A 12,198-nucleotide genomic window follows, 5' to 3' on the forward strand; every position below is an offset into this window, starting at 1 on the left:
CCCACCCTCCCTATCCCACCCCTCTAGGTGATCACAAAGCACCGAGCTGATCTCCCTGTGCTAGGCGGCTGCTTCCCACTAGCTATCTATTTTACGTTTGGTAGTGTATATATGTCCATGCCACTCTCTCACTTCGTCCCAGCTTCCCCTTCCCCCTCCCTGTGTCCTCAAGTCCATTCTCTACGTCTGTGTCTTTATGCCTGTCCTGCCCCTAGGTTCCTCAGAACCTTTTTTATTTTAGATTCCATATGTATGTGTTAGCCTACCGTATTTTTCTCTTTCTGACTTACTTCACTCTGTATGACAGACTCTAGGTCCATCCACCTCACTACAAGTAACTCAATTTCGTTTCCTTTTATGGTTGAGTAATATTCCATTGTATATATGTGCCACATCTTCTTTATCCATTAATCTCTCAATGGACATTTAGGCTGCTTCCATGTCCTGGCTATTGTAAATAGTGCTGCAATGAACATTGTGGTACATGACTCTTTTTGAATTATGGTTTTCTCAGGGTATATGCCCAGTAATGGGATTGCTGGGTCATAATGGTAGTTCTGGTTTTAGTTTTTTAAGGAACCTCCATACTGTTCTCCATAGTGGCTGTATCAATTTACATTCCCACCAACAGTGCACAAAATCCATTTTAAAGTCTCTGCTTTCAGGTTATCTGAAGAGCCTGTATGGAGAGACCTAGCATAGGTTGTAGTGAACAGAGGGTGTAGGTTCCAAGAAAGTCATGACATGTGGTCAGTTCTGGCCGGAGTGGCTCATGGCTATACTGTGGTCAGTGCCAGCTGAGACCCACTCAGGACCCTGCATGGCCTGCCCAATGACCTCCAGAACTTTGGGGAAGGTGGCAACAGCATGGGAGGGTGACTGAGGGAAGATTCAGGGATGTGTCCCACCCTTAGTCTCTGAAATAGGTGTAACTTTTTGGCTCCAGTTAGAACTGGTGAATTCCCCAAATCCAAATGTCAGAGTGGTGATTTCTTGTAGAGAGTGGATGGCAGCCCTGGATATTTGGGGAACTAACCATATCATTTTCCCTCGTCTCTTCTGGGAGAGCAGTCTACTTCTACACATCTGCGCCCAGGAGATCAGTCTCCAAAAAGCCCCACCTTGAGTGAAGGTTACAGGGTCAAAAGAGGCTGCTGCTTTGGCTGCCAGCTGGGGTGATGTAGGCAGAGAAGCTGGGATGCGGAGGCATGCTATTCTGACCTACAACTGCTTCCCTTGCAGCTGCAGACACTGCGAAAGCAATTTTGAAAATCTGAGACATCTTGATGTATCTGTTCATCTTAAGCTTATTTTGATAACTATAATTTTATTTTTAAAGCATTTATACCCTTTAAAAAATTTATTTATTTATTTATTTATTTATTTAATTTGGCTGCTCTGGGTCTTACTTGTGGCACACGGGATCGTCATTGCCACATGCAGGATCTTTGTTGCAGCATGAGGGATCTTTTTTTAAAAATTTATTTATTTATTTATTTATTTTTGGTTGTGTTGGGTCTTCGTTTCTGTGCGAGGGCTTTCTCCAGTTGTGGCAAGTGAGGGCCATTCTTCATCACGGTGTGCAGGCCTCTCACTATCGCGGCCTCTCTTATTGCAGAGCACAGGCTCCAGACGCGCAGGCTCAGTAGTTGTGGCTCATGGGCCTAGTTGCTCCGCAGCATGTGGGATCTTCCCGGACCAGGGCTCGAACCCCTGTGCCCTGCATTGGCAGGCAGATTCTCAACCACTACGCCACCAGGGAAGCCCGCATGAGGGATCTTTAGTTGCATCATGCGGGATCTTTTAGTTGCAGCATGCTAACTCTTAGTTGTGTCACGTGGGATCTAGCTCCCTGACCAGGGATCAAACCTGGGCCCCCTGCACTGTGAGCGCAGAGTCTTAACCACTGGGCTACCAGGGAAGTCCCTAATAACTATAATTTTATTTTTTAAATTTTTTAATTTTAATTTTTATATATATATGTTTTGTAGTACGCGGGCCTCTCACTGTTGTGGCCTCTCCCGTTGCGGAGCACAGGCTCCGGACGCGCAGGCTCAGCGGCCATGGCTCACGGGCCCAGCCGCTCCGCAGCATGTGGGATCTCCCCGGACCGGGGCACGAACCCATGTCCCCTGCATCGGCAGGAGGACTCGCAACCACTGCGCCACCAGGGAAGCCCATAACTATAATTTTAGATGGTCATCTTTTATCCTGATCTTGACTCTTACATCTTACATTTAATTTTTAAGCTTCACAATGAATATTAATGAACTAATTTACTTAGGGATTCACCTAGAGTCTATTTCTTTACGTATCGCTTTTATCACAGTGATCTCAAACACTTCTAGGAAGATTACCCACATAGTGCCCCCAGCATTTATGCTGGGAAATACTTGATTGCTTTCTGCTTATTGTTAATTCAGGAAACCTGTTCATTCTCAAAATATAAACTCTTGCGATTGAATCAAATGACTCAGCTCTCCCCCTCCAGCCATGCTGCCTGGCCTTTCCTCACAGCTCCAGACAGGTGTCCAGTTGTCTTGAGCACACCCCCGCTCACCTGTTCTGTTGTACGAAACTAAACGTGTTCCCTTCTTTCCCAGAGTCTCCCTATTTACTCCCACCAGTTAGACTGTGCAAATATTCCTGTGTCCTTTGGGGATCCCAAATCACCTACTGGACCCATGAACCAACCCTCCAAAATCACACATAATATGTGGTACATGTGTGCATATTTTTCTGGGGATCACACCCATAGCTTCCATTATATTCTCAAAGGGCCCATGACCCTCTCATCCAAAAGGATGGAAATGGTCTGTCACTGTCATCAATACTGTCCTATGGTATACTTGCAACAGTAAAACAGCCTCCTGGCTGGTCCCCCCGCCTCCAGGGTCCTTCCAGTCCATTCTGTGCACTGACACCACCTCACTGATCATCAGTGGAACACAAGGTTTACCTGCTTTAATTCTCTCCCATCCCCCCAGTCCACAGGAGCCTGAGAGCGGTGCCACACCTGTTTCACTCCTAATTAATTGCTTTCCTACCTAGAACACTTGCCCTGCCTCTCTCCACACACCCATCCACACCCCACACTTCAAGGCCCAGCCAAAGGCACGTCCCAGCTGAAGACCAGCCTAGAGGTCGGGTTTGGTTTCAGATGACAGGATACCTGAGAGGGGATGTGGGCCTGGAGGTCTACAGAGCTGGAAAGGTCTGCATGGAGTTGAAAATCTTGAAAAAGGACGAGCTCTCCAAGGTTTCAACCTTGACAATGAAAGAGCCCTCCAAGGTAACTAAAAGCAAAAACAGTCAAGTGTTTATTCTCAATTTCTATAGCACTTAGGTGCCCGGCCCAGGGCTCCACAAAGAGCCCACTTGAATACTTACCGAACAAATGTGGAATGTTACATTCAAAACGAAACATAATCTGATGGGGGAATGGGAGTTTCATAAGGTTAAAATTTGCCTGCAAAATATTCTGAACAAAGTACTTTGCAAACATTAGGTGAATTATTTCCCTAGTCTTTGCCTCAAAAATTGTAATTTATAAAAGCACTGGAGTTGAAAGTGGTTTAAAGCGGCAAATGAAAAGTCAAATGACATCCTTAATAGGTACGTATTAAATATACATATTTCTATTAACATTTTTCATGGATGTGATGATAAAGTAAATCTACAGTGGAGAGAAAGAAAATACACTTTGCATTGATAATTTGTAAATCACTATCTCAGGGATTTGCTTAATTACTCTTACCTATGCAACTAACCCCGGGCATAATTATTTAGGAAAGAATTTATGTCTTCCTTGCAACACATTCTAAACCAATATTGTTGGTCTCTAAGGAGAAACTGTGTCCGCAGTTAAGTTAGGTGTTTAATATCATGAGTCAATATTAATATTAAACCAGAGCTGAAGAGAGAACAAAAAACAGGGGCTGGTGCACAGCCACAGAACCACGCTACGGTCTGTTATTGATGCAGGCAAATGTGAGTTGCCAAATTAGGTGTTACTGAAATGGAAGACCAAGCAGGAAGCTGGTGGCTCAGCAGGCGGGGCCCATCCCTCATAACACGCTCACCAATGTAACATTCCCCCAGTGCTTCATCTTCATTTGCAGAGGATAATGGATAGGATCAGGGCTGCGAGAGTTTGGTCAGTTGCACAAGGCCCCAGCCTCTAGGCACAGAGCTACCACGGAGCCTGGCTTCTACCAGACCATCTACTCTCTACCAACTCAACAGCAGTTTATAAATTCCCCCCAGGGCTTAACAATGCCCTTTGGACCTCCACACACAGGAGCCCTTTAAACGCCGTCATCCCCAAAGCTGGCTGCCCATAGCATCCCACCAGTGTTCAGACCACACAGCCCAACTGTGCCCCAAATCTAGAGAATTTCCAAGTCAGAGCCCTCAACAATAACTGCTCCTCTCATTGCACATGCGACGAAACAGAGGCCTGGAAGATCTAAGAACTGGGCCCGAACCCTGATCTTCTTCCAGTCCGGAGGAGGTTCTGCTGTATGCCAGTTCTACCAGCTGTTATGACGTAGGGGATGCCAACCGAAGTAGAGCTGGCTTTTCAGAAGTGATATTGCAGTCCTTCAGGAATCCTGAGTGCCTGGACCTTTGAGTGTTATTGGAAAAGCACTGTTCCAATTTACTGGAAATTTTCCTTTTACAAATTGACCTCCTGCCCTTGCTAAACCGTTCCCCTTCTTTTCCCCTGGAAACGGTCTACCTGGACACCCCTTGCCATTGTTCCCCAGCTGTGGGTACAGGGATTCCTGTCTACTAGGCTCCCTTGTAAATGTAGTGAGCACTGGCAAAGAATGGGAGGAAAAGGCTGGAGCATCAGAGGTTTTTTGATGTAGCTGTTCTAGAGCAAGACCCACAGTGCTGAAGACCAAACTCTGACAGTGGGTGTTGGCCGCAAAATAAGGATTTATTTGCAGGGTGCTAAGCAAGGGAGTGGGAGACCAGTCTCAGATCCACTCCATCTTGGTCTTTGAGTTAGGGCTGTTTTAAAGGGGAAGAACAAAGAAACTGGGATTAATCATTTTGTGACATTTCTGTGACATTTCTTAACTGTCGTTTCGCGAGTCAGGATGTCTCTGGCGAATGATTCTCTGGCCAGATGGTCCATGGCTCAGGGATCTGTGAGCTCATCTTGCTCTGAGTCTTTACGTTAATGATGATCTCCATAATAGCAATTTTACTATATTAACAATGTTACCGAGAACAGCCATCTTCGTCATCTCTGTTTGATTCGTGTTCAGTTAGCACAGGATTGAGGTCAGAGGAAACAAGAAAGGGATCGAGGTTTTGAATAGAGAGGTTAATCATAAACTCCATAAGGGAACTCAGTTTTAGAGGGACTCGGTTTCACAGTCAGTGGCCAAGTCCTTGACCTGAAAGCTGCCTCAGGTGCCCGTGTCTTCATGAAGGGATTTGCCTGGCTCAGAAAAGCCTTGCAGCTGATAAGCTTTGTTTCCACCAATTAAAGCACGCTCAGCCCTTTCCCCTTCCCTCACTGGTTTAGGCAGATGGCCCAGTCCGTCAGCAACCAAAGCAGAGACATGGTCTGAGCTGACTCATTGAAGAACAGTAATTCCTTCCAGAGAAGATTCGCCATTTGTTTAGGCACTGGAGCAATTATTTGCTGGCGGACAGTTGTAATTACTTTTTACTGCAGGTAGGCAACTGTTCCAGAAGCCAAGCTAATAGAATTACTGGTTTCTGAATGGCTTTTGGAACAAGTAATTTTCAAAAAGTCAGCACAGCATGTTCAGTGAACTTTCCACCCAGGATAACTCCCTGCCTTTGTGGCTCCGCACTGCAGACAAGATGTGGGTTCTTCGATGGGGCACTTTGGAACCGTAGGGGCATTTTTCTTCCAGGACCCTTTGTTTGAAAATGGGACTTGAGCAAGTCGTGCTTGGAGATATTTCATGAGCTTGCACCAAATCATTCTTCTAATTTTTAATTACTCTGGGAGTTGGCATTAAATTGTATCAACCAACTAACCAACCTTTCTAGCAATAGCAGGGTAAATCACTTTTCCAGTCATGGTATCCCATGGTAACTTCTCCCTCTATGCTACCCATTTCTGAAGAGAATTTAAGGGAAAAATAAATCCAGAGGGCCTTTTAGTCAAGGTTCCTAACAAGATTACCAACTACTGTAGACCGTAGATAATGATTTTGCAACAAGCTTCTCTATTTGATAAGAAAAAGCCCTTCTGAATGCTTGTCAACATTGGACCCTATCAACTGATTTGACATTTAACAGATTTTAAAAAGCACATCCATGGTCTGTTGGGACAACAGTTCCTTTTACTGAGACGTCGTTAGAGATTTTTCGCTGTTGTTGTTATGATTACTAAACATTCCCGCCTCCTGCTTTGCCATCCACTAATTAGCTGAGCTCTGGTTTTGAGTGGGCCATAACTGTTCTCTTTGTGTCCATGAGTTGCCTTGTCCTGTTACCTGTCCAGGAGAAGGAGCAAATGCAAAACTGTATGACTTGGGAGAAGACTGGGCCTAACTTAACTCTAGTATCATAAGAGACAGATCTGCTTTTAAGCAGATTGAGAACACTGAGTTGTTGAGAATCAAGAGAGGATGAACTATATAGACTATTGATCCAGAGACTATTTTCCAGCTTTACTGAAAGATAATTGATATATAACATATATAAGTATAAAATATGATAATTTGGTAGACATTTATATTGAAAAATATTTACAGTAAGATTAAACACCTCATGTAATTACCATTTGTGTGTGTGTGTGTGTATGGTGAGAACATTTAAGACTTACCCTCTTAGTAACCTTCAAATATACAATACAGATTGTAAACTATAATCACCATGCTGCACAACAGATCCCTAGAACTCATTCACGTTATGACTAGAAGTTTGCACCCTTAGACCAATATCTCATCACCACCCAACAACCCAGTTCCCGGCAGCCACCAATCTACTCTCTGTTTCCATGGGTTTGGGTTTTCTAGATTCCATGTGTAAGTGAGACCATATAGTATTTGTCTTTCTCTGTGGAGATTATTTTTTAGACTTTCTGACATATGGTCAATGCATAGAGACCTGTCAAGGGAATTTATTTCAAGCAATTTGTGTTATCAGTTTGCTTTATTGATACGCAAATTCATTAGAGTCTGGGATCCCCAGAGAAGGAACTGTAACCCCACAGCAAACTTCCTTTGCAGCCCTTAGGGATCAAAAAACCTTCATTCATTGTTAGGAAAGTTGAAAGTATGCTAGATAGCTGTCCTCAAAGCCTGAAAAGTGCTTAGCTGAAAATCATGAAGTAGGTTTAAGAAACTGTTTACTATTTAATACTACACAACATTTAGTATTACCACAACCTTTGCAAGTCGTTCTGATGGGAGCACTAAAGTCACCCTCAACTGCAGGACCCCAGCTCTAAAACATCAGGAGGGTAGAGTCTGCAAATTGAGAGCATACGAGTCAGAGCAAAAGTTTGGAATCAGACAGAACTGGGCTCAAATCCCACTCTACCACTTCCTACCAGTGTCTTCCTACAATCCTGTCTGCCTTGCAATGGGGGTGATGATTTAACGTATGTGAAGCACTTAGTGCTGTGCCTGGCACACTGTAAATGCTCAACAAACTGTGATCAATACGTTAATCATGCTGATGAATCATGCTTCCTTTAAAAGACATACACCATTAACATTTCAAAGGGTGTACCCTTTGCTAGCCAAACCTCCTTTATGGAAGATCTAACATTCTGGGTGTTGAGGAAGATTCTGAGGTACCCATGAGACCTATACTATCACAAAAGGTCAGTGTGGTCACTTATCACAAAGTGTGGTCAGTGGGCCACTGCCCCAGACTCACCAATAGTGCATGTTTATAAAACCGGTTTCTGGGCCCCCTAGAAGACAGGCTGCATTGGTCAGGATTGGCCAGGCTATGCTGCAGTGAGAGACACACACTAGAAGCTTGGCGATTTCACCTTGAAAGGTTTATTTCTCACTCACACAAAGCCCGCTGTGGCTCTGAGTGTCCTCCAGGGCATCAGCAGGGGCTCAGGGACGCAGGCTGTTTCTCTCTGGTGGCTCCACTGTGGAGATAAAGCCTCTTGCTGTTGATGTGGCAGGTGAAGAAGACCATCCAAGTGACTCCTGGCACATCTACTCACAGTCTGTTGGCCAGAAGCTGTCACATGATCCCGTTCACTGCCAGGAGCTGAGAAAAAAGGTGAGGAGGGTGGATATTTGAAATGTCTCTCTCTGCCTCACTCACTGAATCATTCTCTGGGGTTAGGATCCAGGACTCTACATTTTCAAACTCCCCAGATGATACAATCCAAAGTTAGCCATCACAGGGCTGTGATTATCTACTGCTGGCAATGCTCCTTTTTGGGATAAATAATTTGAAATAATGGAAATGAGAGAGTGGCTCTGTCAATATAATAATTAAAGTGAGAGTCTAAGAGTCTAAAACATTAGGCTCTTTTCTAGCTGTTATGTTAAGTGTAGCTCTTAGGTACAGATGCCTCTCAAATCTATTTCTGGTCCAGACTCTCCACTGCCTTCAGACTGATATATACTCAGCCAGGGTCTCACAAATCTCAAACTGTTTGTTCATCTCTACCAAACCTGTCCCCGTGTCCTGGGACAGTACCAATACCCACCCTCCTGGGCAACTTGCAAGGCTTTGTGACTTGGGAGTCTTCCTTGGCTTTTCCTCTTTTTTAACCCCTCAAAGCCAGGCATCAAGACTGTGTTTCTGTCTCTTCACCACATATTGCGTCTGTTCCCATCTCTCTTCCTCCACTGCTGTTCCCTCAGTCCAGGGTCCCATCAGCACTCACCTAGTCTCCCTGCCCTGGTCCAGCTCCTCTCTCCTCTTTCTCCCAAATTGCTGCCAGGGTGATGAACTCCCCTCCATGATAAGCATTTCCTCATTTTTTATGACCCAGCAAGACTCCTCTCCTCTCCTCAGCCTTTTCTGAGCTTACTCTTTTCCCCTTCACTGTTCCCCAGCATACTTCTCTCACACAGCTACAGTTTGAACTCATCTGTATCTGCTACACTGCAAGCCCCCTGAGGACAGACAGCAAGTTTGCCTCTCTCAGGATTGGATCCTCATGGTCTGACACCACACTCAGCACATAGTAGGTATGAAGGGAGAGCGGAATGAGGGTGGGGAGGTGCATGGTGCCTGGCATCTGGCGGGTGCTATACAAAATTTGTTGAATAGAAAAGAGGAGATCCAACAATCTTCCTCTGCTTAGTTATCTCAAATATCCATTAGAGTTTCATCAAACTCAGAGTAATAAACTAATTAAAACTGACTATTCATCTATATGGAAGCGGCACTTTTTCTTTAGAAGACTTGATAAGCAAAACCAACTTCACTGGAAACCATGTCCTGCAGCTATGATCAAAGATGAGAATAAGAGGTGGAGCGAGTCAGCATGTTCAGGGTGTCTGAATAATATTGTTTTGCAAGCAGAGCAGCATTTTAATTTGCAGAAAAACAATTTTGAGTAAAACCAAGTGAATTAAAAATAAATTGCATGAGTGAACTAATTCCCAGTTCAAGGAGGGCTAACAACTGAAAGTGATATCATTTTTCTTAATTCACAAAAGAATCCATAAGTATTTGGGGGAGTTAAAATAGTAGTGTTAATATTTGTTATATTCCTGAACATCTACAAAAGTATTTATCCACACGTAGTAAAAAATGAGGCAGAAATATACTCAGAATGTATTTCTAGGAGCATGTTTGTGAGCTATTTACATATTATACAATGTGTCTCATGTTTTAAATCATAATACAATTTTGTTACAAAAGTTTTCTTATCTCTAGGTCTGCTCTTTCACTTTTTTTTTTTTGCGGTACGCGGGCCTCTCGCTGCTGTGGCCTCTCCCGTTGCGGAGCACAGGCTCCGGACGTGCAGGCTCAGCGGCCCAGCTGCTCCGTGGCATGTGGGATCTTCCCGGACCGGGGCACGAACCCCTGTCCCCTGCATCGGCAGGCGGACTCTCAACCACCGCGCCACCAGGGAAGCCCTGCTCTTTCATATTTTTAAGGCAAGACTTGGCACCTCTACTCACTAAAGATTTCCAAAAAACGACCCGTTGCGAAGCAAGGGCTCCGGACGTGCAGGCTCAGCGGCCCAGCTGCTCCGTGGCATGTGGGATCTTCCCGGACCGGGGCACGAACCCCTGTCCCCTGCATCGGCAGGCGGACTCTCAACCACCGCGCCACCAGGGAAGCCCTGCTCTTTCATATTTTTAAGGCAAGACTTGGCACCTCTACTCACTAAAGATTTCCAAAAAACGACCCTCAAATAGGAGACTCTATGAAAGAGGGTAATGTTCTAATATGTAGATATAAAGACATGAAGAGAGATTAATGAATTAGAAATAGTACTTGGAAAATATGGAATTCTTTTATTTTTTAATTAAAAAAATTTTTTTTAAGAATTTTTTTTGATGTGGACCATTTTTAAAGTCTTTATTGAATCTGTTACAATATTGCTTCTGTTTTATGTTTTGTTTTTTTGGCCATGAGGCATGTGGGATCTTACCTCCCTGAGCAGGGATTGAACCCGCACCCCCTGCCTTGGAAGGCGAAGTCTTAACCACTGGGCCACCAGGGAAGTCCCAACATGAAATTCTTTTAAAATAATTTTTAATAATATGTGAACTATTTGGAAACTAGAGACAATCAAAAATAATAAAACAAAAATCGGTCATAATTCCTCCCAAAGCAGATAGTTACTAAATTTTTTGATTTATCTGAAATTTCATATGGTGTCGGGTAGAAATCAAACTTTATTTTTTTCCTGAATACAAGTTAGCCAGTTATCTCAACTTATATCATTGGGTAAAGCCTTAGAAGAAGTTAATTTCCACTTAAGCAAACCAAGATTGCACCTGTGTTGGCGGCGCTTCCTGAGATCCTCTGCTTTTGCCACAGTTCTAAACTTTCTTGGTTCTCTGACTGAAGGGAATATACCAGCAGCGGTGGCCATGCTGCCCACCCAGTCCCCAGCCCTGACATTGCCTCCTTCTCTGAGAAGCTAGGAGGACTAGTCAAACCAGAACAGGGAGTTCCAGGGCGGCACCAGCTGAGGGAACAAGTGGAGGCAGAAAGGGTGCCACAGGCATTTTCCAAAAGTCTGAATGCATATGCCCAGGATACCACATCTTTGAATCTAACCTACAGAAACACTTTCACACATGGACAAAAAGGCAAAGGAAGCACTGGCCACTGCAGCATTACCAGTTATAGCAAAAACATCAATAGGAAGTTGGTTACATAATGATACATCTGTATTATGGAATACTTTGCAGTGATTAAAAAGAATAAGGGGGAGGGAGAGAAGGGAAAGAGAATGACTGCAAAAACATATTAAATGAAAAACCAAGTCATAGAATAATATGTAAGATTTGATCTTGTTAATGTAAAAAGAACCCTCATAAATGTGTATATATGTATATATATAATATATATTATATATAAAATGTTATATACAAAATATGTATATATGTATTTATACATATATATATAAAATAAACATATATATCTACATATATATCTAATATATAGTATATATTTAGAGTATTTAGGTATATGTAACGAGAAAAGGTTTTGAAAAGATGCAAATCCCACTAAAGAAATCACAAATAGACCTGGAGTCTGTCATACAGAGTGAAGTAAGTCAGAAGGAGAAAAACAAATACCGTATGCTAACACATATATATGGAATCTAAGAAAAAAAAATGTCATGAAGAGATTAGTGAAAATAGATAGCTAGAGGGAAGCAGCCGCATAGCACAGGGAGATCAGCCCTGTGCTTTGTGACCACCTAGAGGGGTGGGATAGGGAGGGTGGGAGGGAGGGAGACGCAGGAAGGAAGAGATATGGGAACATATGTATATGTATAACTGATTCACTTTGTTGTAAAGCAGAAACTAACGCACCATTGTAAAACAGTTATACTCCAATAAAGATGTTAAAAAAAAAATCACAAATGGAATTGACAGGAGGAGTGCTGGAAAAGAGAGATGGCAGAGACGCTGTTTTACATTTTGCTCTAAGTACTTCTGTATTTTTAAAAAACCTTTTACGAGAAATGCAGGAAATGCTTATTCAATATTTTCAAAAGACAAAAATAAACATATAAGAAAGGAAGAG

This window comes from Physeter macrocephalus, chromosome 11 (assembly GCF_002837175.3).
Source record: "Physeter macrocephalus isolate SW-GA chromosome 11, ASM283717v5, whole genome shotgun sequence".
NCBI classification, from domain to species: Eukaryota; Metazoa; Chordata; class Mammalia; order Artiodactyla; family Physeteridae; genus Physeter; species Physeter macrocephalus.